Below are 21,309 nucleotides of genomic sequence, written 5' to 3' on the forward strand. Positions count from 1 at the left end.
TCCCCATCTTTCTTGTAGGCATTTCCATTCTTGTACATCTGTTACCTCCAGCTTGGGATTCAGAAGGGGAAGGCAGGCCCAGAGGAGGAAGATGAGCAGAGAGCTGGAGAACCTCTAGTATGAAGACAGGATGAAGGAATTTGGGCTGTTCAGTCTGGAGAAGAGAAGGCTGCAGGGAGAGCTTAGAGCTGCATTTCAGTATCTGAAGGGGGCCTACAGAAGGGCCTTTGGGGATAAGATGAGAGGCAATAGTTTGAAAGTGCAGCAGGGGAGATTGAGGTTGGGCATCAGGGGGAAATTCTGCACCATGAGGGTGGTGAGACACTGGAACAGGCTGCCCAGGGATGTGGTGGAGGCTCCATCCCTGGAGACATTTAAGATCAGCCTGGCTGTGGCCCTGGGCAGCCTGATCTACTTGGAGATGTCCCTGCTGGCTGCAGGGGGGTTGGACAGGATGACCTTTGAAGGGTCCTCTCCAGCATGATGCAATCTGTGGCTGTGTGAGAGGACAGCTCTTCAGGGCACTGCCAGCAGCCAGATGCTTGCCAGCAGAGCCCAGCCTGATCTATCTGGTCCTAAGGAGACTTTAATTGCAGAGCAGTTAGCTGCAAACTTTGCGGGGAGCTCTGTCTCCTGCGCTGTGTCACCAGACGCTGGGCTCTCCCTTTCATCACTGTCTCCCCCTTGAACGTCTCTGGCTTTGAGAACTGCTGCTCCTGCAGCAGATTTGCTCTTGTATTTCATGCCTCCGGACAGCTCTGGTTGAGGTCCTTCAGCACTGTTCCATCACGAGCCCTGGGAGAGCTGAGGTTCCATTCATCGGGCCCGGGCAAGCCATTGTAGATGGGCAGGGCAGGGCATTCATCCTCCTCTTTGCTCAGATCTTGGGAGTCGCGTTGCACATCACACCCTGGCTGCCTTTTGTCTCCGTCACAAGCAGACAACAGCACCTGAGGGCTCATCTCTCTTCCCCAGCCTTTAAAGCATTGTGCTTGTCTCATCCCCCAGCTCCTGTCTGCAGCAGCCGGCGCGGCAGTGCAAAGTGCTACCGGCTGCCACCCTGCCTCTCGCTTACCTGCTCCTTCCCCAGAGCCTGCAGCCACCCTCCCCACCCCCACCCACCTCATGCAGCGATGGGGAGCAGTGGAGGAACCTCCTCCTGGGCACCAGCTGCCTGAGCATCGCTTTAATATCCCCACGGAGTGAACTGCTCTGCTTCCAGCTCTGGCACGGCAAGGGGGAGGTGTCCTGCAGGGGACCGGCACTGGCAGCTCGGTGCCAGGGTTGTGCTTGCAGCCTGTGCTGGATCTGCACAGCTCCTTGCTCAGGAGCAGGCAGAGAGGCCAGCTGGAGGGAGCAGCGCCCTGCCCACTGCAAGCAATGCCACCCCTGTGCCAGCAGGCACCCTACCTCTGCCCGTGCCCTGGAGAAAGGGCTCTGGCTGTAGCTGATGGTCAGCCCCAGGGGTTCTCATGCTTGCAGGGAGGTGCTTCCAGCTTTGCCCGTGGTCCTCCACACCCACACGGTGGGTATCCAGTCAGGGGGGCAGAGAGAGGCCAAGGGGTGCTGAACCCCATCAGCATTTGGAAATCCTCTGTGGGGACAGAGTTTTGAGCAGGGCCTGTGGGGACAGGCCAAGGGGGGATGGTTTGAAACTCAAAGAGGGAGATGCAGAGTGGAGAGAAGGGAGAAATGTTTGATACTGAGGGTGGGGAGAGCCTGGCCCAGGTTACTCAGAGAGGTGGGAGATGCCCCATCCCTGGAAGCATTCCTAGTGAGGATGGTTGGGACTGTGAGAAACCTGCTCCAGCTCCAGCTGTCCCTGCTAGCTGCAAGGGGGTTGGGCTGGGTGAGCTTTGAAGGTCCCTTCCCACCCAAACCAATATGAGATTGCATGACTCTATGTTTGCAGCACTGGATCCAGATATGAACCTTAGCACCACATACATCTGACAGTAGTAATGCTTAAATCAGCCAGAGCTGCTGACCTCTAAGAGAGGGTAGAGGTGTCCAAGCATGCACACAGGAGAGCAGGTCTGTGTGCTCCTCTACTCCATAATCTGCCATAGTGAGGCCACAGCTGCAGTACTGGGGCCAGGTCTGGGTTCCCCGGTTCAAGAGGGACAGGGAACTGCTGGACAGAGTCCAGAGGAGGCTACAAATCTACTGAGGGGCCTGGAGCAGCTCTGTGAGAAGCAAAGGCTGAGAGCCCTGGGGGTGCTGAGCCTGGAGAAGAGCAGCTCCAGAGGGGAGCTGAGCAATGCTCAGCAAGAGAGAAAGGAGCTGTGGGGGGCAAGAGGCTGGGGGCAGACTCTGCTCAGTGGTGCCCAGGGACAGCACAAGGGGCACTGGGCACAGACTGGCAGCCAGGAGGTTCCATGTGAAGAGGAGGAGCAAGTTGTTTGGTGTGAGGCTGCTGGAGGCCTGGAGCAGGCTGCCCAGAGAGGTTGTGGAGTCTCCTTGTGTGGAGAGCTTCCAACCCCCCGTGGGCATTGTGCTGCTGGGCAAGCTGCTGTGGGTGCCCTGCTGGAGCAGGGGGCTTGGGCTGGGTGAGCTCCAGAGGTTCTTTCCAACCTCCACCATGCTGGGATCCTGTCTCACACATCTCACACTCACCTTAGGCTTATCTGCGCCTGCTCACCCCACGACTTAGGCACAGGCAACGACTTGGCCAGCTGCAGGCTCTCCCCGTGGTGTGGCTTTGGCTCTCCTCTTGCTTTAGGTGGGAGCAGGAGGGGCTGGTGGGCTGGCAGGAGGTGCCAGGGGCCGGGAGGGCTGAGCCACTGCACTCATCCCCTTGCAAAGTGCCTGCCACACCTCTAATGAGGATGATGGAAGGCTGAGTGCAGGATGATACAGAACAATGTAAGTAAGTGGTTTTAGTGTCAGCAATCTTCAAACTTGCTGTCAAAGGGAACATTTAAACGATTTTCCTGCTCCTCCAACGCAGTCAGGTTATATTTATACCCAGCACAAACTGGTGCTATAAATGTCAGGTTTGGAGAAGGGCTGGCTGCATCTATCAGAGGAGGAATTAGAGAGTAAGGAGGGATGATGGAGCACTGCCAGCTGACAGACCTGGCTGCAAAGACAACCCCTGGAGCCCCAAGCACCTGGGCTGTCCTTTAGGCTGGGGTTGGAGGAGGGGGGGGGGTCTGCCCTGACACCCCCTGCTTGCATACAGTGGGACTCCCAAGCTGGTCAGAGCTTCGAGGGGGAAGTGCCTAAAGGGTTTACAAGGCAGCTTTTAGCAGACCACAAGAGAACTATAAAAAACACAGTGAGGATCCTCTTGTGCTGGAGTGAGAGGGGAAATAAAAGAGGTTGTAAAGCAGCTTTGCCCTGCTCACTGTCCAGGGGGCTTCTTCCCTCTGTTTTTAGGCTTCTTCTCGGTCTAGCAGCTTCCAGTGGTTTCCAGCAGCCCTCCATGGTGTTCTCTAGATCTCATGTCCCTGTCTCCAGCCTGGTTAAGCTATCTGCTCCCTGCTCTTAGCAGTCAGTCTCAGCCTGCTGGCTCACCTCCCTAAGCCTTGCACTGCCCTTTGGGAAACCCTGATGGCTTTGCTGCCTTCCCTGCAGCTGGAGGCTGGGTTTGGTCCTTCTCTGTCCAAGGGGGGATGGCTTCTTTTGCTGGGTCTCTGCTGCAAGTGCTTGATTGGGTTCCCAGCCCCATCCTGTCAGGTTTTCCAAGGTAGCAGTGAGCAGGAAAACTCAGCTGCCTAAACAGGTCCCTCTCAAGAAGTCCTCCCTTCTCCAGCACATCTCCATTCAGCTCCATCCACCACCATCAGAGCTGCAGGCCCATTTCTCAAGGTGGGGGAAGGTGGGAGGCACACACTGGGAAGCCTCTCAGAAAGGGAGGATATTGTGGGCTGGAGCAGGACCAAGTGCTCAGCTGTTAGGAGGTTGGAGGTGGAGAACTCAGCCCTTCTTATCCCTCCAGGGATGGCCCAGCTCTCAGGAGAGTCAGAAAAAGCAGTGTGTGAAGGTGTGTGGTGAGATTAGACACCCACAGGGAATCCCAAAGGCTTCAGCCAATCCCTGGGATGCCTGCAGAAAGCTTTCAGAGAGCCATTTGGGGTCTCTCAGGCAATGAGGGATGGTTCTCCAAGACACAGAGCCACAGAGCTCTCAGGGTTGGAAGGGACCTCAAGGCTCAGCCAGTCCCAAGCCCCCTGCCATGGGCAGGGACACCTCACACTACAGAAGCTTGCTCACATCCAGCCTGGCTGCAAACACCTCCAGGCATGAGGCTGCCACCACCTCCCTGGGCAACCTGTGCCAGGCTCTCACCACCCTCATGGGCAACAACTTCTTCCTCACATCCAATCTCAATCTCCCCACTTCTACTTTTGCTCCATCCCCCCCAGTCCTATCACTCCCTGACACCCTACAAAGTCCCTCTCCAGCTTTCTTGGAGCCCTCTGCAGATCCTGGAAGGCCACAAGAAGGTCTCCCTGGAGCCTTCTCCTCTCCAGCCTGCACAACCCCAACTCTCTCAGGCTGTCTCCAGAGCAGAGCAGCTCCAGCCCTCTGCTCCTCCTCATGGCCCTTCTCTGGACACCTTCCAGCACCTCCAGCTCCTTCCTGGCACAGAGGCTCCAGACCTGGCCCCAGAGCTGCAGCTGTGGTCTCAGCAGAGTGGAGCAGAGGGGCAGAATCCCCTCTCTCCCCTGCTGGCCACACTTCTCTTGCTGCAGCCCAGGCTCTGCTTGGCTCTCTGGGCTGCAAGTGCTCACTGCTGGCTCCTGTTGAGCTTCTCCTCCCCCAGCATCCCCAAGTTCTTCTCTCCAGGGCTGCTCTCAAGCCATGGAGCCCCTTCCACTGAGCTCCACAGCTTCCCCTGTCACTGCCAGTCTGCCCTGGGGGGTGGTGGTGGAATCAGAGGAGCATATTTCTGTCCAATCTGCAGTGGCAAACAACATGCTGTTTATTCCAGCTCCAGCCTGGCTTCACACTGCTTGGAGAAAAGGGCAGGCGAGATGGGAGATGGCAGGAAGTTTGCTGGGGGAGAAAAGCAAATTCCAGCCCAGATGCTTGTGAGCAGCTGAACCATCAGAGCAGCTCTGTGCTGGATCCAGGGCTAGGGAAGCAGCACTGCTCTTGGCCCAGGGATGGGTGCTGACACCAAGGGTGTCGTCTGCAAAGCCATCTGACATCAACAGCCGGCTCTGAACCCTGCAGCCTGCTGGATGCTGCCACACTGCAGCACAGCTCCCACCAAAAAGGCCTTCTCCATGCACCAAGGGCAAGGAAAGCAGAGTTTAGTTGCTTTACGGTGGAACTTAGGGGTGGGGAAAGAGCCTTCAACTAAAAGCAGCCAACCCTCCTCTCCCACAAAGAGGTCTTCAGACTCTGACTTGCCAGGAGGATGTCCACTTTCCAGGGCAGCAGAGATGATGTCTGGTGGGGATGGGACTGGGGGGAGTGGAGTAAAACTAGAAAAGTGTAGATTGTTTGCCACTGCAGATTTGGACAGAAATATGCTCCTCTGATTCCACCACCACCACCCAGGGCAGACTGGCAGTGACAGGGGAAGCTGTGGAGCTCAGTGGAAGGGGCTCCATGTCTTGAGAGCAGCCCTGGAGAAAAGAACTCGGGAATGCTGGGGGAGGAGAAGCTCAACAGGAGCCAGCAGTCAGCACTTGCAGCCCAGAGAGCCAAGCAGAGCCTGGGCTGCAGCAAGAGAAGTGTGGCCAGCAGGGGAGGGAGGGGATTCTGCCCCTCTGCTCCACTCTGCTGAGACCACAGCTGCAGCTCTGGGGCCAGGTCTGGAGCCTCTGTGCCAGGAAGGATCTGGAGGTGCTGGAAGGTGTCCAGAGAAGGGCCACGAGGATGAGCAGAGGGCTGGAGCTGCTCTGCTCTGGAGACAGCCTGAGAGAGTTGGGGTTGTGCAGGCTGGAGAGGAGAAGGCTCCAGGGAGACCTTCTTGTGGCCTTGCAGGATCTGCAGGGGGCTCCAAGAAAGCTGGGGAGGGACTTTGTAGGGTGTCAGGGAGTGATAGGACTGGGGGGGATGGAGCAAAAGTAGAAGTGGGGAGATTGAGATTGGATGTGAGGAAGAAGTTGTTGCCCATGAGGGTGGTGAGAGCCTGGCACAGGTTGCCCAGGGAGGTGGTGGCAGCCTCATGCCTGGAGGTGTTTGCAGCCAGGCTGGATGTGGCTGTGAGCAAGCTTCTGTAGTGTGAGGTGTCCCTGCCCATGGCAGGGGGTTGGGACTGGCTGAGCCTTGAGGTCCCTTCCAGCCCTGACACTTCTGTGATTCCATGAAATCCAGATAACTGCTGGGGTAAAAAAGAAAGACAAAGAAGCAACCAACAAGCAGGAGGAGAGAGAGAAAAAATTCAAAACACAACCCCCAAATTACCTCACAATTGAGATTCCCAAGAACCTTTCACAGATCAGCAGGAAATCATTCCTGGTTCAGCACAGAGGTTATGTTGACAAGTCCAAGAGCAAGAAAAGGTCAGCACGGCAGGGGGTGGAGGAGGGCAGGAGGGGATTCCAGTGGCAGATGCAATGGGAGCTCATCTCTGCCCTGAAGCCTCCTCTAGCTTGGCCTCCCCCCCCCAGCCATCCCGTGCTGACACTGCTGCCTCCTGCCTCCCAGCCATCTGCCCTTACAAAATGCTGTGGGCACGCAGCCCAGGCACACCACCCACACACCCTCGGCTTTGGCAAGGCACAACGCAGGGCTGGGCCCAGCTGCAGCACGGCAGGACCCTCACCTTTGCTGTGCAGCACCTGGGCTGCTGCTCCCTGGGCTGGAGAGAGTCCAAAGCAGGCTGTGCTGAGGGGCCTGGAGCAGCTCTGGGAGGACTGGGGGTGCTGAGGCTGGAAAAGAGCAGCCCCAGAGGGGAGCTGAGCAATGCTCAGCAAGAGAGAAAGGAGCTGTGGGGGGCAAGAGGCTGGAGCTAGATTCTGCTCAGTGGTGCCTAGGGGCAACACAAAGGGCAGTGGGCACAGACTGGCACCCAGGAGGTTCCATGTGAAGAGGAGGAGCAAGTTGTTTGGTGTGAGGGTGCTGGAGGCCTGGAGCAGGCTGCCCAGAGAGGTTGTGGAGTCTCCTTGTGTGGAGAGCTTCCAACCCCCCCTGGGCATTGTGCTGCTGGGCAAGCTGCTGTGGGTGTCCTGCTGGAGCAGGGGCCTGGACTGGATGAGCTCCAGAGGTGTCTTCCAACCTCCAGCATGCTGGAATTCCATGATTGTTTGTCTCTGGCCTCATTCAGCCAGCCCTGCCATCAGGATGTCTGTGGAGGAATTGTTTCTGCCCTCCCTGCACACGTGCCAGGCACCTCAGCCTGTGTGCACCCCGTCCATGCACCAGCATGGTGACAAAGGGTAACTGGTTCAGCCTGGAAGGGTCTGCTGGGGATTCCAACTGATTCTTGGCACAGGAACCAAAGCAGAACGAGGTCCAGAGCCAGCAGTGGTGCATCAGCAAAAGCAGAGTAGATGTGGAGGTCTAGAGGGCAACGAGAAGCACCATGCCCCAGGGCTGTGCTGGTTTCTGTTGCCTGGCATCTTAACCTTTGTTTACCTCGTGAGAAAAAAACCCCAACAAACCAACCACTTCTCAGGATGGAATTTAATTGAACACAATTTGGTGGAGGGAAGTGGCAGCACCAGCCTGTCCTGACAGACCCTGAGTGCTGAAAGGCAGCAACACTTCCCCTGGAGCCATCCCCAGATGGAGTGATCACCTCCACCCACTGACCCTGGGGGTTAAAAACGAGGAGTCATTTCAAAACCCCTTTTGAGTGACTGTTCTCCAGAGCTGAGCTGCCACCAGTGCCTGGCAGGTGAGGCAAGGGGTGGGAAGGGACAGGAGGTAGAGAAACGTTTCAGCAGCCCCTGGGGAATGGTCCTGGGGGGTGCTGGATCCTGGTCACTGCAGCAGGGCTGGGCAACAGGAGTGTCATAGGAACACAGAATCACAGAGAGGTTTGGGTGGGAAGGGACCTTTCCAGGTCATCCAGTCCAGCAGGGACATCTGCAGCTGGAGCAGGTTGCTCAGAGCCCCAAAGAACCTCACCTGGAAGGGTTCCAGGGCTGAGGTAGCTCCAACCTCTCTGGGTAACCTGGAACAGAGTCTCACCACCCTCAGTGTCAATTATGTTTTCCTTCTCTCCACTCTCAATCTCCCTCTTTCAGTTCAAACCATCTCCCCTTATCCTGCCACAAGAGGACCTGCTCAAAACTCTGTCCCCAGCTTTCTGATCATGAAGCACAGAAAGGCCACCAGAAGGTCTCCCTGGAGCCTTCTCTTCTCCAGGCTGAGCAACCTCAACTCTCTCAGCCTGGCCTCACAGCAGAGGGCTTCCAGCCCTGGCAGCATTGCTGCGGCCTCCCCTGGCCCTGATCCACCAGGTCCCTGTCTGTGCTGAGGACTCCAGAGCTGCCCCAGCACTGCAGGGGAGGTCACATCTGCTGAGGGGCAGAGCAGAGTGGCACAGCAGAGAGGCAGAATCCCCTCCCTGCCCCTGCTGCCCACCCTGCTGGGGATCAGCCCAGGACAGGCTGGGGCTGGGCTGGCCGCACTCGGTGCCAGCTGCTGTCCAGCTTTGCCCCCCCAGCAGCCCCAAGCCCTGCTCCACAGGGCTGAGCACAGTTTCTCTGTGAACACGGTTTGGGGATGATGCAGATCCCCACACTTCATCTGCTTCTTCTTCCCAGCAGAGGACATTTTGGGGATCTTCCTTCTGTGGTGCTGCAGAGTGGGACACAGGACAGGCTGAGTGGCACAGCACCTTCCTTCAGCAGAGCCCAGAGCAGATGCCAGCCAAGAGGAAAAAGCCCAGGCAAGCACAGATGATGCTCTCCTCTCATCACTCCCCATCCTCCCACAGGCCTCCCTGGGCCAGGCACCACTCCTGTGTTGTTAGCAGCCCTCTGAGCACTTCTCTTCCATCCCATCTGCCCTTGAGCCTTGGGGGGAGTTTAATCTACCCGTGTTCTCCCAGGCACTTTGCACTTCCCATTCACAGGTCGAAATGAAGGCACAGCAGGGAAGCCAGGAAGGCCAGCCCCTTCTTTTCTGATGCACCGTGGAAATCAGAGAGGGCACTGAGCAAGGGGAAGGATTTGTGGAGCCTGGGAGCATTTGCATGGCATCAGATAGTGGAGGTGGCAGAAGGTAAGAGAAGGAGGTTGAAATAAGACCCTGGAGCCTCTTGTCTGGATTCAGTGTCTGACTGGGTCAGGTTTCTGCAGCAAAAAGCAGAGTAAATGATCATTGCCCACAATGAGAGCAAGCTCAGGAGCAGCCACAACTCTCCTGGAGGGGAGGGGAAGCTCACCCTGCCCCAGCTCCAGCTCAGCCACTGCTCTCCAGCCGCAGCCCAGGCAGAAGGATGCTCCACGTCCTACTGCCCACACCCCTGCCACAGCTCTACCCAGCAATGCTGCTCCTTTCAGGTGTTCCCAGCACCTCCAACCACCTGATTAGCATGAGGAGCTGCAGGGCATCGCCCATCCGTCACTGAGGGAGGAACAGCCTCCCCAAGAGCACTGCACTGCTTTGGGCTCACCCACATCAGCACCTCGCTTCCTCCACGGTGGGAGGGGAAGCTCAGCCCACATCCATGCCTGCTGCCCAGCTCCCATGGGACTGCAGGAGAGGATCAGGACCCCCACAGAGGCTTCTCCTTTCGCTGCTGCATCTCTGGCCACTCACTGGGCTTTTGCCTTCCCACCGCTGCAGGCAACTGGGGCACTTCCAGCTGCTTCCAGGCAGTTGTCAGCATGGGGCTGCTGTAGAGATCAGTGCCTCCTCCTGCCCTGAGCAGCTCCCCAAGTCTTGTTTTTGTCAGCAGAGCAAGGATCAGGCAGTCCTCTCTCCTGGAGGAGAGGTTGGAGGTGGAGAGCTCAGCCCTTCTTATCACTCCAGGAGTGGAGAGCCAGAGAAAGCAATGTGTGAAGGTGTATGGGGAGATGAGATACCCACAGAGTATTCTCCCCCCCTAAGCAGAGGGGCCTGTCTCAAGCTGCTGTGGGCAGCTTCCTGTGGCTTTTGGCACCCAGAGGTACCTGCTTGTGCCACTGGCTGTGTGGACACATCCTCCCTCCCCCCAGCCTTGCATGGCTCAGCTCCAGTGCTGCTGGGACTGTTGTTTCAAGGTCTATATCAGGTGTCCAACCTGGCTAGGAAGTGCTGCTCATGCCTCTAGGATCAATGAGGTTTCCCCCCACCCTCTCTTCACCTTTCCAAAGCCTCCTGCATTTGGTCACATTCTCTTCTCCACCTTCCTTGCCAGTCACTCTTTTTTCTCTTCTCTTTTCTCCTACATCTTTTCTCTTGCAGCAGCTGAGACACCAAAGGAGCAAATCTGGAGCAGCAGAGTTTCCATCCCCACCTTTGGGCAACCCTTTGCTCCTTCTCCAATCCACACCATCCACCATCACCATTCTCCAAGCCTGTGTTCAAGGTTTACCCACAACCATACCCAGCACATGGATCAGCTCAGGTCTTCACCAGTAAGGGGAAGCCTTAGAGCTGCATCTCAGTGTTTGAAGGGGAGCTGCTGGCAGGCTGGGGAGGGACTGTTCAGAAGGGCCTGTAGGGATAGGACAAGAGGCAATGGTTTAAGACAGGAGCAGGGCAGGTTCAGGTTGGACGTCAGGAGGAAGTTCTGCACAATGAGAGTGGGGAGACACTGGAACAGGCTGCCCAGGGAGGTGGTTGAGGCCCCAGCCCTGGAGACATTCAAGATCAGCCTTACTGTGGCCCTTGGGCAGCCTGATCTTGTTGGAGATCATAGAATCATAGAATCACCAAGGTTGGAAAAGACCTCAAAGATCTTCAAGTCCAACCTGTCACCACAGACCTCATGACTAGACCATGGCACCAAGTGCCGCATCCAAACCCCTCTTGAACACCTCCAGGGATGGGGACTCCACCACCTCCCTGGGCAGCACATCCCAATGGCTAACAACTCTCTCTGGGAAGAACTTTCTCCTCACCTTGAGCCTAAACTTCCCCTGGCACAGCTTGAGACTGTGTCCTCTTGTTCTGGTGCTGGTTGCCTGGGAGAAGAGACCAATCCCCACCTGGCTACAACCTCCCTTCAGGGAGTTGTAGAGAGCAATGAGGTCTCCCCTGAGCCTCCTCTTCTCCAGGCTAAACAATCCCAGCTCCCTCAGCCTCTCCTCACAGGGCTTGTGCTCTAGGTCTCTCCCCAGCCTTGTCCCTGCTGCCTGCAGGGGGGGTTGGACAGGATGACCTTTGAGGGTCCCTTCCAACCCAGTACAAGCTGTGGAGATGCTTTCTGGAACTAGTCAAGTTTCCAGTCATTTGCTCTATCCAAAGGGAAGAAATGAGGCTGGAAAAATGAAACAATTGGAATGTCTTCTGAGCCATGGAGCAAACCACAGCATTGCTGGAATGCAAAGCATCAGCTGGGACATGCCTGCAGTGCCTTTGCTTAGGCAGGGGGTAGCAGCTCCCAGGATTGTCCCACAAAATCTTGGGCCACCCATGCTGCTGCTCATCAGGGCTGCAAGCTGAGACCCAGGGCTACAGGGATGCCATGGCAGAGCTGGGGAGCTCAAAACACCTCCACACTTCTGGGCATGGGCTGCAGCTGCCTTGCTCCTTGGGTTTGTTTGTGTTGTTAATCTGGGGGAAGGAGCCAGAGATCTTCCCCTCTGTGTGACTGGCTAAGTGGTGCCCACTTAGGAGAGGCTACTGCTGGATGGTTCACTGCTGTGACAAGGCAGGAAGATGAGCTGATGGCTTCACACAGCAGCTGGCATAAACTCCTGGTGGTCCCCATCCTCTGCCAGCAGCCCATTGCCACAGTGAGACTGGGCACAAGGAAGAGAATCCCTACAGGACGTGTGGAGATGTGGGACCACAGGAAGCAGCCTCAGCCAACCAGAGTCTGCTCAGCCTCCTGCTGCAGGATGCAAAAGTGACAACAGGGCCCTAGAATAGAATAGAATAGAATAGAATAGAATAGAATAGAATAGAATAGAATAGAATAGAATAGAATAGAATAGAATAGAATAGAATAGAATAGACCAGGTTGGAAGAGACCTTCAAGATCATCGAGTCCAACCTATCATCCAACACCATCCAATCAACTAAACCATGCAACCAAGCACCCCATCAAGTCTCCTCCTGAACACCTCCAGTGATGGTGACTCCATCACCTCCCTGGGCAGCCCATTCCAATGGGCAATCACTCTCTCTGTGTAAAACTTCCTCCTAACCTGCAGCCTGAACCTCCCCTGGTGCAGCCTGAGACTGTGTCCTCTTGTTCTGGTGCTGGCTGCCTGGGAGAAGAGACCAACCCCCACCTGTCTACAACCTCCCTTCAGGTAGTTATAGAGAGCAAGAAGGTCTCCCCTGAGCCTCCTCTTCTCCAGGCTAAGCAACCCCAGCTCCCTCAGCCTCTCCTCACAGGGCTGTGCTCCAAACCCCTCACCAATTTTGTTGCCCTTCTCTGGACTCCTTCCAGCAAGTCAACCTCCTTCCTAAACTGAGGGGCCCAGAACTGTGGCCCCTCCTGCTGGCCACACTGTTCCTGATGCAGGCCAGGATGCCCTTGGCCCTCTTGGCTGCCTGGGCACACTGCAGGCTCATGTTCATCCTACCATCAACCAGCACCCCCAGGTCCCTCTCTGCCTGGCTGCTCTCAGCCACTCTGACCCCAGCCTGTAGCACTGCATGGGGTTGTTGTGGCCAATGTGCAGAACCTGGCACTTGGATGTGTTCAATCTCCTGCCCTTGGACTCTGCCCATCTGCCCAGCCTGTCGAGGTCCCTCTGCAGAGCCTCTCTACCCTCCAGCAGATCAACTCCTGCCCCCAGCTTGGTGTCATCAGCAAATTTACTGATGATGGACTCAATGCCCTCATCCAGATCATCAATGAGGATGTTAAAGAGCACAGGGCCCAGCACTGATCCTTGGGGCACACCACTGGTGCCTGGCTGCCAGCTGGCTGTGGCACCATTCACCACCACTCTCTGGGCTCAGCCTCCAGCCAGTTCCTAACCCAGCTCAGAGTGCTGCTGTCCAAGCCATGGGCTGACAGCTTGGCCAGGAGTTTGCTGTGGGGGATGGTGTCAAAGGCCTTGCTGAAGTCCAGGTAGACCACATCCACAGCCTGCCCCACATCCACCAGGCAGTCACCTGATCATAGAAGGAGATCAGGTTGGTCAGGCATCAACCAACCAACCTGATCTCTCCCAGAAGCTGGGCTGGCTGGGGAGTCCTCCCCCTTTCTCACACAATCACATCACAGAGTGCTTTGGGGTGGGAGAGGCCTTAAAGACCCTCCAGTTCTGCACCCTGCCTAGCCCAGTGGGCCTTGCCAGCTCATTTTCCATCCACCTGACAGCTGGGAATGCCCCAGTGCAGGGAGGGGAACGCTCCTGCTGACTGCAGAGGGGGTTGGACTGGGTGACCTTTGGAGGTCCCTTCCAGCCCAAACCATTTTGTGATCCTGTGAAGGTGGAAGCTCTGCAAGCTGTGGTGGCTTCACTTCTGAACCTCACGGATCTCCCGTGGGGCTGCAAAGCAGGTATGAAACAGAGGCTGCTCCTCCTGTGCCCTGCAGCTGGGCAGGATGCAGCCAGCAGCAGGCTGGGGATGCACATCCCTCACCTCAGCAAGATTTACAGAGGCCCTGAGATTTATTCTGCCTGCAGCAAGCTGCTCAGCCTGGAGATGAGTTGTGCAGTGCCAATTGCCTGGGACTGTGCTGTGTCTGCTGGCAGAGAAATGGTCACCTCTCCACCCACCTGACACAACTGCCAGGTGTGGTGGCACAGCAGCACGGGAGGGATGCAAGGAGCCAGGTGCTGCTGCCAGGAGGGGTGGGGAGGTGGCTTTGGGGCTGTGTCATCATCCCAGCCTGCTGCTGCTGCTGCATTCACAGAATGGGTTGGGTTGGAAGGGACCTTCAAAATCATCCAGTTCCAACCCCCCTGCCATGGGCAGGGACACTATACACCAGACCAAGTTTCTCAAGGCCTCATCCAGTCTGGTCTTAAACACCTGCAGGGATGGGGCATCCACAGCTTCCCTGAGCAACCTGTTCCAGTGTCTCATCACCCTCATAGTGAAGAGCTCCTTCCTAATGCCCAATCTAAATCGACTCTCTTCTAGTTTCAAACCTTTGCCTCTTGTCCTGTCACTCCCAGCCCTTGTCAAAAATCCCTCCCCAGCTCTCCTGTAGCCCCCTTCAGGTACTGGAAGGCTGCTCTAAGTTCTCCCTGGAGCTTTCTCTTCTCCAGGCCAAACAGCCCCAGCTCTCCAGCTGGTCCCTGTAGGAGAGGTGCTCCAGCCAGATCATCTTTGTGGCCTCCTCTGGACCCTCTCCAACAGATCCATGTCCTTCCAGAGGAGCACTTGGGCAAGGGTTTGTACCCAGGCAGGTAGACCAAGCAAGAGTGGACACTGGGGAAAGCAGATCTTCGGCTGTGGAGGGAGCAAAGGGCTTGAGCTGAGCAACTACCTGAAGGGAGGTTGTAGCCAGGTGGGGGTTGGTCTCTTCTCCCAGGCAAGCAGCACCAGAACAAGAGGACACAGTCTCAAGCTGAGCCAGGGGAGGTTAGGGCTGGATGTTAGAAGCAATACTTCCCAGGAAGAGAGATTTGCCATTGGAATGTGCTGCTCAGGGAGGTGGTGGAGTCCCCATCCCTGGAAGTGTTTAAAATAAGACTGGCTGAGGCAGTCAGTGCCATGGTTTAGTTGCTTGGATGGCGTTGGCTTATAGGTTGAACTCGATGATCTCTGAGGTCTTTTCCAACCTGGTTAATTCTGTGATTCTGTAAGCCCAGCCCCACGGTTTGTGAGCTCAGCTCTGCAGCACAGCTCCCGTTTGGGCAGCAGGGGAGGACATCCACGGCAGGACGAGGGAAGATTGCTTTGGGAAGCAGCTTCCTGGAGGGCAGGGCTGCGGGCAGCCGGCTCCCCCGGCCGGGCTCGTTAGCTGGCAGGGGAAGGTGGCGCTGGGGCTGCCAGCAGAAAGGCTCCTTTGATGGGGAACGAACCATTTTTTTCCCCGCTTTTGAATAAACCTGGAGTGGGGAAGGAGCCTTGGGGTTACCATGGAAACACATCGCCCAGCCGCGCCGCAGCGGGAGGCACAGCCGCCGCGGCTCCGGGGCTGCCGCAGCACAGTCGACGCCGTGGCGGAGCCCGGGGCACCGCTCCTCGGTGCACGCCGCTCCTTCATACCCACCGCTCCTCCATACCCACCGCTCCTCCGTGCCCACTGCTCCTCCTTGTACACCGCTCCTCCGTGCACACCGCTTCTCCGTGTACACTGTTCCTCCGTGCACACCCGCACACAATCACAGAAGTGTCAGGGTTGGAAGGGACCTCAAGGCTCAGCCAGTCCCAACCCCCTGCCATGGGCAGGGACACCTCACACTACAGCAGCTTGCTCACAGCCACAGCCAGCCTGGCTGCAAACACCTCCAGGCATGAGGCTGCCACCACCTCCCTGGGCAACCTGTGCCAGGCTCTCACCACCCTCATGGGCAACAACTTCTTCCTCACATCCAATCTCAATCTCCCCACTTCTGCTTTTGCTCCATCCCCCCCAGTCCTATCACTCCCTGACACCCTACAAAGTCCCTCCCCAGCTTTCTTGGAGCCCCCTGCAGATCCTGCAAGGCCACAAGAAGGTCTCCCTGGAGCCTTCTCCTCTCCAGACTGCACAACCCCAACTCTCTCAGGCTGTCTCCAGAGCAGAGCAGCTCCAGCCCTCTGCTCATCCTGGTGGCCCTTCTCTGGACACCTTCCAGCACCTCCAGCTCCTTCCTGTCCTAGGGACTCCAGAACTGGCCCCAGAGCTGCAGCTGTGGTCTCAGCAGAGTGGAGCAGAGGGGCAGAATCCCCTCCCTCCCCTGCTGGCCACACTTCTCTTGCTGCAGCTCAGGCTGTGATTGGCTCTCTGGGCTGCAAGTGCATCCCTGCCTCCCACCGGGACTGGGGAGGTGAGGAAAGGGCCCATCCCCTGCGGCATGATGTGGTGGGAAGGGACGGAGAGTCAGGACACGGCCATGAGCCACCAGCCCGGGGCGTGAATGCATCCCGACCAGCAGCACCGGCGATCTGCGAGCTGCAGGCTGGTCCCGGAGTTCTTATCTGGAGGAAGATCAATAGAAGAAATTAGAGCAGCGGAACAATAGGAGAGAGCCCTGAAAACCCCAATTACCCCGCAGCTAATTAAGATGTTTTTCAACAAGCTTGATGGCAAAGCTTCAAACGGCGTTGAGGCGGCCACAGAGGTTGCACAGTGGGGGTGGGGGAGGAGAGGCAATCCCTTAGCCCGTGGCAATGGAGTGGGGAGGAACCCAAAGCCAGAAGGAGAAGGGAAAACAGTTGCCTGGATGCAGCCCCAGCTGGGGAAATGCGAGGGCTCTTTCCGGTTGGCTCCCCCCAGCACCCTGCAGGGCTGCAGATCGAGAGTCCTGCAGGAAGAACAAGAAGGCGCCGGAAGGAGGAGAGGAGAAGCAATACAAATCATCATCCTCTGCACCAAGTCCTTCTAGGAAGAACCTAACCAGACAAAGGGATGTGAAGCCCAACCTTCCTGAAAGGAATCTGGCCCGGAAAGCTGAGCCCTGAGCAGAGCAGCATCCTTGGAAGAACAATGACAACACGCCTTGCTCCTGGGACCTCTGAGACAGGAGGGAGCAAAAGGGAAGCCTGAGCCCAGACCTGCACAGGAAATGATGGACCCTGGCTCAGACAGCATGGAGGTGCTGACATGCAGCCCTGCACATAGCATCACAGAATCACAGAATGGTTTGGGTTGGAAAAGGCCTCTGAGCTCAGCCATGTCCCTCAGCACCACGTCCACACAGCTGTGAATGCCTCCAGGGACAGCAGTTCCCTCCCTGCCCTGGGCAGCCTGGTGCAGGGCTGACTGTCCTTTAGAGGAGGAAATTGTTCCTCAAGTCCAACTTAAACCTCCCCTCTTGCAGCTTCACACCATTTCCTCTCATCCTGTTGCTGTCCTAGTCAGCTGTTGGGCTGGAAAAGGCCTCTGAGCTCATCCAGTCCAACCAGCAACCCAACCCCACCATGGCCACCAAGCCATGGCCCCAGGTGCCATGGCCACAGGCTCCTTGAACACCTCCAGCCATGGGGACTCCACCACCTCCCTGGGCAGCCTGTGCCAATCCCTGACCACTCTTGCAGCAGAGAAATTTTTCCTCATCTCCTACTTAACCCTCCCCTGGCACAATTTCAGGCCATTTCCTTTCCATCTACCACCTGAGACTAGGGAGAAGAGCCCAACCCCCACCTCACTTGCAGGGAGCTGTAGAGAGCAATGAGGTTTCCCCTCAGCCTCCCTTTCTCCACCCCCAGCTCCTTCAGCTGCTCCTCCCCAGCCCTGTTCTCCAGACCTTTCCCCAGCTACATTGCCGTTCCCTGGACACATCTCCAGGACATGATGCTCAGCTGTCCAGCTGGACACCTCCCTGGAGCAGCAGCAAGGTCCTGTGGCAGGGGCAGCTGGGGAAGCCCTGACGTGAGGGCCAGCGCTGGGGAGCACTCCTGCAGCACACAACATAATCCATTAAAGTCCAATTGGATCCTCCCCAAGAGCAAAGCAGCAATTGTATCTACAGCCCACAGATGTTCAATTACAAGCAGAGGGAGGTCTTCTCCTGCTTCAGAGAGTAGTAAAAAAAACTCCCACTGCTGCACGGAGGAATTGGTGGAAAATCAGCTAAGGCTGAACCCCTGCAGCCATCTGTCAGGTGTGGGGGGTGGAAATCAACAACATCCAACCAGGCCCAGGGGCTGCCAGGAGGAGCAGGAGGGTGCTGGAGCCCTGGAGCAGGCTGCCCAGAGAGATTGTGGAGTGCTGGCTCCAGTTCTGGCCTCCCCAGTTGAAGAGAGGCAGGGAACTGCCTGAGAGTCCAGCAGAGGCTACAAAGCTGCTGAGGGGCCTGGAGCAGCTCTGGGAGGAACAAAGGCTGAGAGCCCTGGGGGTGCTGAGCCTGCAGAAGAGCAGCCCCAGAGGGGAGCTGAGCAATGCTCAGCAAGAGAGAAAGAAGCTGTGGGGGGCAAGAGGCTGGGGCCAGACTCTGCTCAGTGGTGCCCAGGGACAGGACAAGGGGCAATGGGCACAGCCTGGCACCCAGGAGGTTCCATGTGAAGAGGAGGAGCAAGTTGTTTGGTGTGAGGGTGCTGGAGGCCTGGAGCAGGCTGCCCAGAGAGGTTGTGGAGTCTCCTTGTGTGGAGAGCTTCCAACCCCCCCTGGGCATTTTGCTGCTGGGCAAGCTGCTGTGGGTGCCCTGCTGGAGCAGGGGGCTTGGGCTGGATGAGCTCCAGAGGTCCCTTCCCACCCACACCCTGCTGGGATTGTGTGACCCCAGCCTGGCCCACTGCAGCAGCAGGGGTGACCACCCACTCTGCAGGAGCAGCATAGGGCCCTGGGGAAGGGTGCTGGGTGCCAGTGAAAAGCTACTTGAACGAGCACCTGGAGCAATGCCTCTTCCAGGGAGGGCTGGAGAAAGCAGCCATGGAGTGTGGCTTCTTGGAAGGCTTCCAGGCTTTATCACAGTGTGAGATCTCAGCCTCTATCTCAGAGCCTGCTCCTCAGGGTGCTTCTGGCTGGCAGTGCAACCACAGCAAGGAGGAGCTAGGTCAGAAGCAAGGCAGGAGTTCAGAGCAATCCTCCCCAGGCAGCCTGCTGCAGAAAGTGCTCATCGGTGCAGCTTGATGTCCTGCGCTGTGAGGGCAAAGAAATGTGGAGAGCCTCCCACCAGCCCAGGTTGCTCAAAGCCTCATCCAGCCTGGCCTTCAACATCTCCAGGGAGGAGGCATCCCCAGCCTCCCTGAGCAAGCTGTGCCAGTGTCTCACCACCCTCACTGCAAAGAATTTCTTCCTGCCTGCTGGTGTAGCTGGGAGAGGCAGCAGGAAGCCCCAGAAAGGAGGATTTGGGCTCTGGCTGGCGTGGGGCAGCAAAGCCCCAGGCTGTCCCTGGCCAGGGTTTCTCAGCAGCTGAGGTTCTCGTTTGTCTCCTTCCCTCCTGCTCACCAGGCAGGAAGCAGCTGTGGCCTGGATTACCTGGCCTGATTCAGCACCCTGATAAAGCCCAGCTCCTTCTCAGCCTTGGGGAGGAGGAAGGAAGCAGCACAATAGGCTCGGGCTGGAGGAAGGGTCCCGGCAGGAAGCCAACCCCTGCCCCCCTCCTTCCCGACCCTGCCTTGAGTCTTGGGGGCCCCTGGGAGCAGCCCCTTGCCTTGGCCAGTGGCCATGCTGGAGGGGGGGCAGGGGTCCCTGTGACCCCCACTGCTGCTGCTCCTTTTCCTCTGCTCCAGATGCCTGCATCTGAGTGTGGTGGTTGGAAGAGACCTTAAAAATCATCAGTCCCAGCCATGAACCCAGCACTGCCAGCTCACCACTAAACCCTCAGCGACACAGCTCCATGGCTTTGACACCCCTCCAGAGATGGGGACTCCACCACTGCCCTGGGCAGCCTGAGTCAGGCCTCGACAACCTTTTGGGGGAAGGAATTGTTCCTCATGGCCAACCTAAACCTCCCCTGGTGCAACTTGAAGCCGTTTCCTCTTGTGCTGTTGCTTGTTCCTTGGGAGAAGAGCCTAACCCCCACCTCACTCCAGCCTCACTTCCAGGGAGCTGCAGAGAGCAATGAGGTCTCCCTCAGCCTCTTTTTCTCCAGGCTCAACACCCCCAGCTCCCTCAGCTGCTCCTCCCCAGCCCTGTTCTCCAGACCCTTCCCCAGCTTGGTTGCTGTTCTCTGAACTCACTCCAGCCCCTCAATGTCCTTCTTGGTGTGAGGGGTCCCAGGCTGGTGTGGCCTCACCATTGCTGAATCCAGGGGGGCAATCCCCATCCTGGTCCTGCTTGCTGAATGAAGCAGCCACAGGACAGGATGTTGATCCTGCAGGCAGGACCTTTGGAGGTGGTCTGGAGCAGATGCATGCAGCCTGTGCTGCCAGTGCAGACCACAGCAGCCACCCCACCTGTCACACTCAGCCTGTGAAGGGTCACCAAAGGTGAAGCAGGAGGGCACCACAAGGTTCTCCAGCACTGCAGGACTTGCCCACCTCCTTCAGGCAGGCTGCTGGCCTCCTCCAAAGAGAGGCAGGCAGCACCCACCCAAAGCCATGGAAGGACCATCCTAGAGGTGCTCCTCTCCGTCTCAGCCTCTCTCTTTTTTCCTCCTGCTCCTCCCTCTCATGCTCTCCTCCATGCAGATCTGCAAGGCCCCCTCTCTGAAGTCCCTCCAGGGACCTCTCCCTCCTCCTTGCCAAGATTCTTACTTTCCCCATTCTCTCTTAAAGAAAGGCAGACCCTCCTCAGAGGGCACAGAGCTCCAGGGAAGGAAGCCTGCTCACCTCCACGCAGGTTTCCTGCTGCAGGCTTTCCCTCGCCTGCCTCTCAGCCCTCCCCAAGGTGCTGCAGGGGTGGAAATCCACATGCTGCTCTTTGCCTGCGTGGCTCCCAATAAAGAGACTCAAACAAGGAGTGAAACACAAAAGACACCTGGGGAAAAATAAAAGGCTCCTGACACATCGCTGGGAGCTGGGAACGACTCCTGCCTGAACGTGATGAGGAGGGAAAGAGGGAAGGAGGGAGGGAGGGAGGCTTCACCTGCGGGAGCATGCAGCAGGAAGAGATGGATCAGGAGGTGCTCCCCCGCCGCCGGGACACAGAGGCAGGCTGCGGCGGAGCAGCGCTGCTGCTGCTGCTGCTGCTGCTGCCTGTGGGAATCTCCCGTTGCTTCCTGGAGCGTGCTGGGATAAATGGCAGCGTGGGAATTTGCAGCAGGAACCCGAGGCCAAGCTCGGCCCGGCTCTCGAAGGCTTGGCTCGCCTGGGTTCACTGCTGGGGGACTCCGAGGACGTGTCGCTGTCCGCTTGTGGAGAGCCGGCAGCTATGCGCCGGGCTCCATCCATACGTTCAGCCCCCTCACGTTCGCTGTCCCCTGGGACGGTTCTGGCACGGCTCTGGTTTCCTGTTTGGAGCAGCAGCAAGAGGATGGGTGGAGGGGCACCGTGTGGAGCATCCCAGCCACCCACTCCAGGCTCTGCCCCTCAGCCTTTGCTGGGGGATGGGGATGGTGCCAGCTGACCTTCCAGAGCCTTCACGCCCTGCTGGGGTTTGTAAGCTGAGATGCTTCGTGTTTGCATCCAGCTCTGCCTGCACAGGGCACCCTGAACCACAGCCTGAGGGTCTGATCCTGCCAGTGAGGCTTCCCATGCTGCAGGCCACCAGCCACGGGCACACCAGAGGACATGTTCATCCCAGCACATAGAACCATAGGTGCACATAGAATGGTTTGGATTGGAAGGGACCTTCAAGAGCAT

This window comes from Melanerpes formicivorus, unplaced genomic scaffold (genome assembly GCF_026170545.1).
Source record: "Melanerpes formicivorus ecotype bairdi unplaced genomic scaffold, bMelFor1.0.p_v2 SCAF_188, whole genome shotgun sequence".
Classification (NCBI taxonomy): Eukaryota; Metazoa; Chordata; class Aves; order Piciformes; family Picidae; genus Melanerpes; species Melanerpes formicivorus.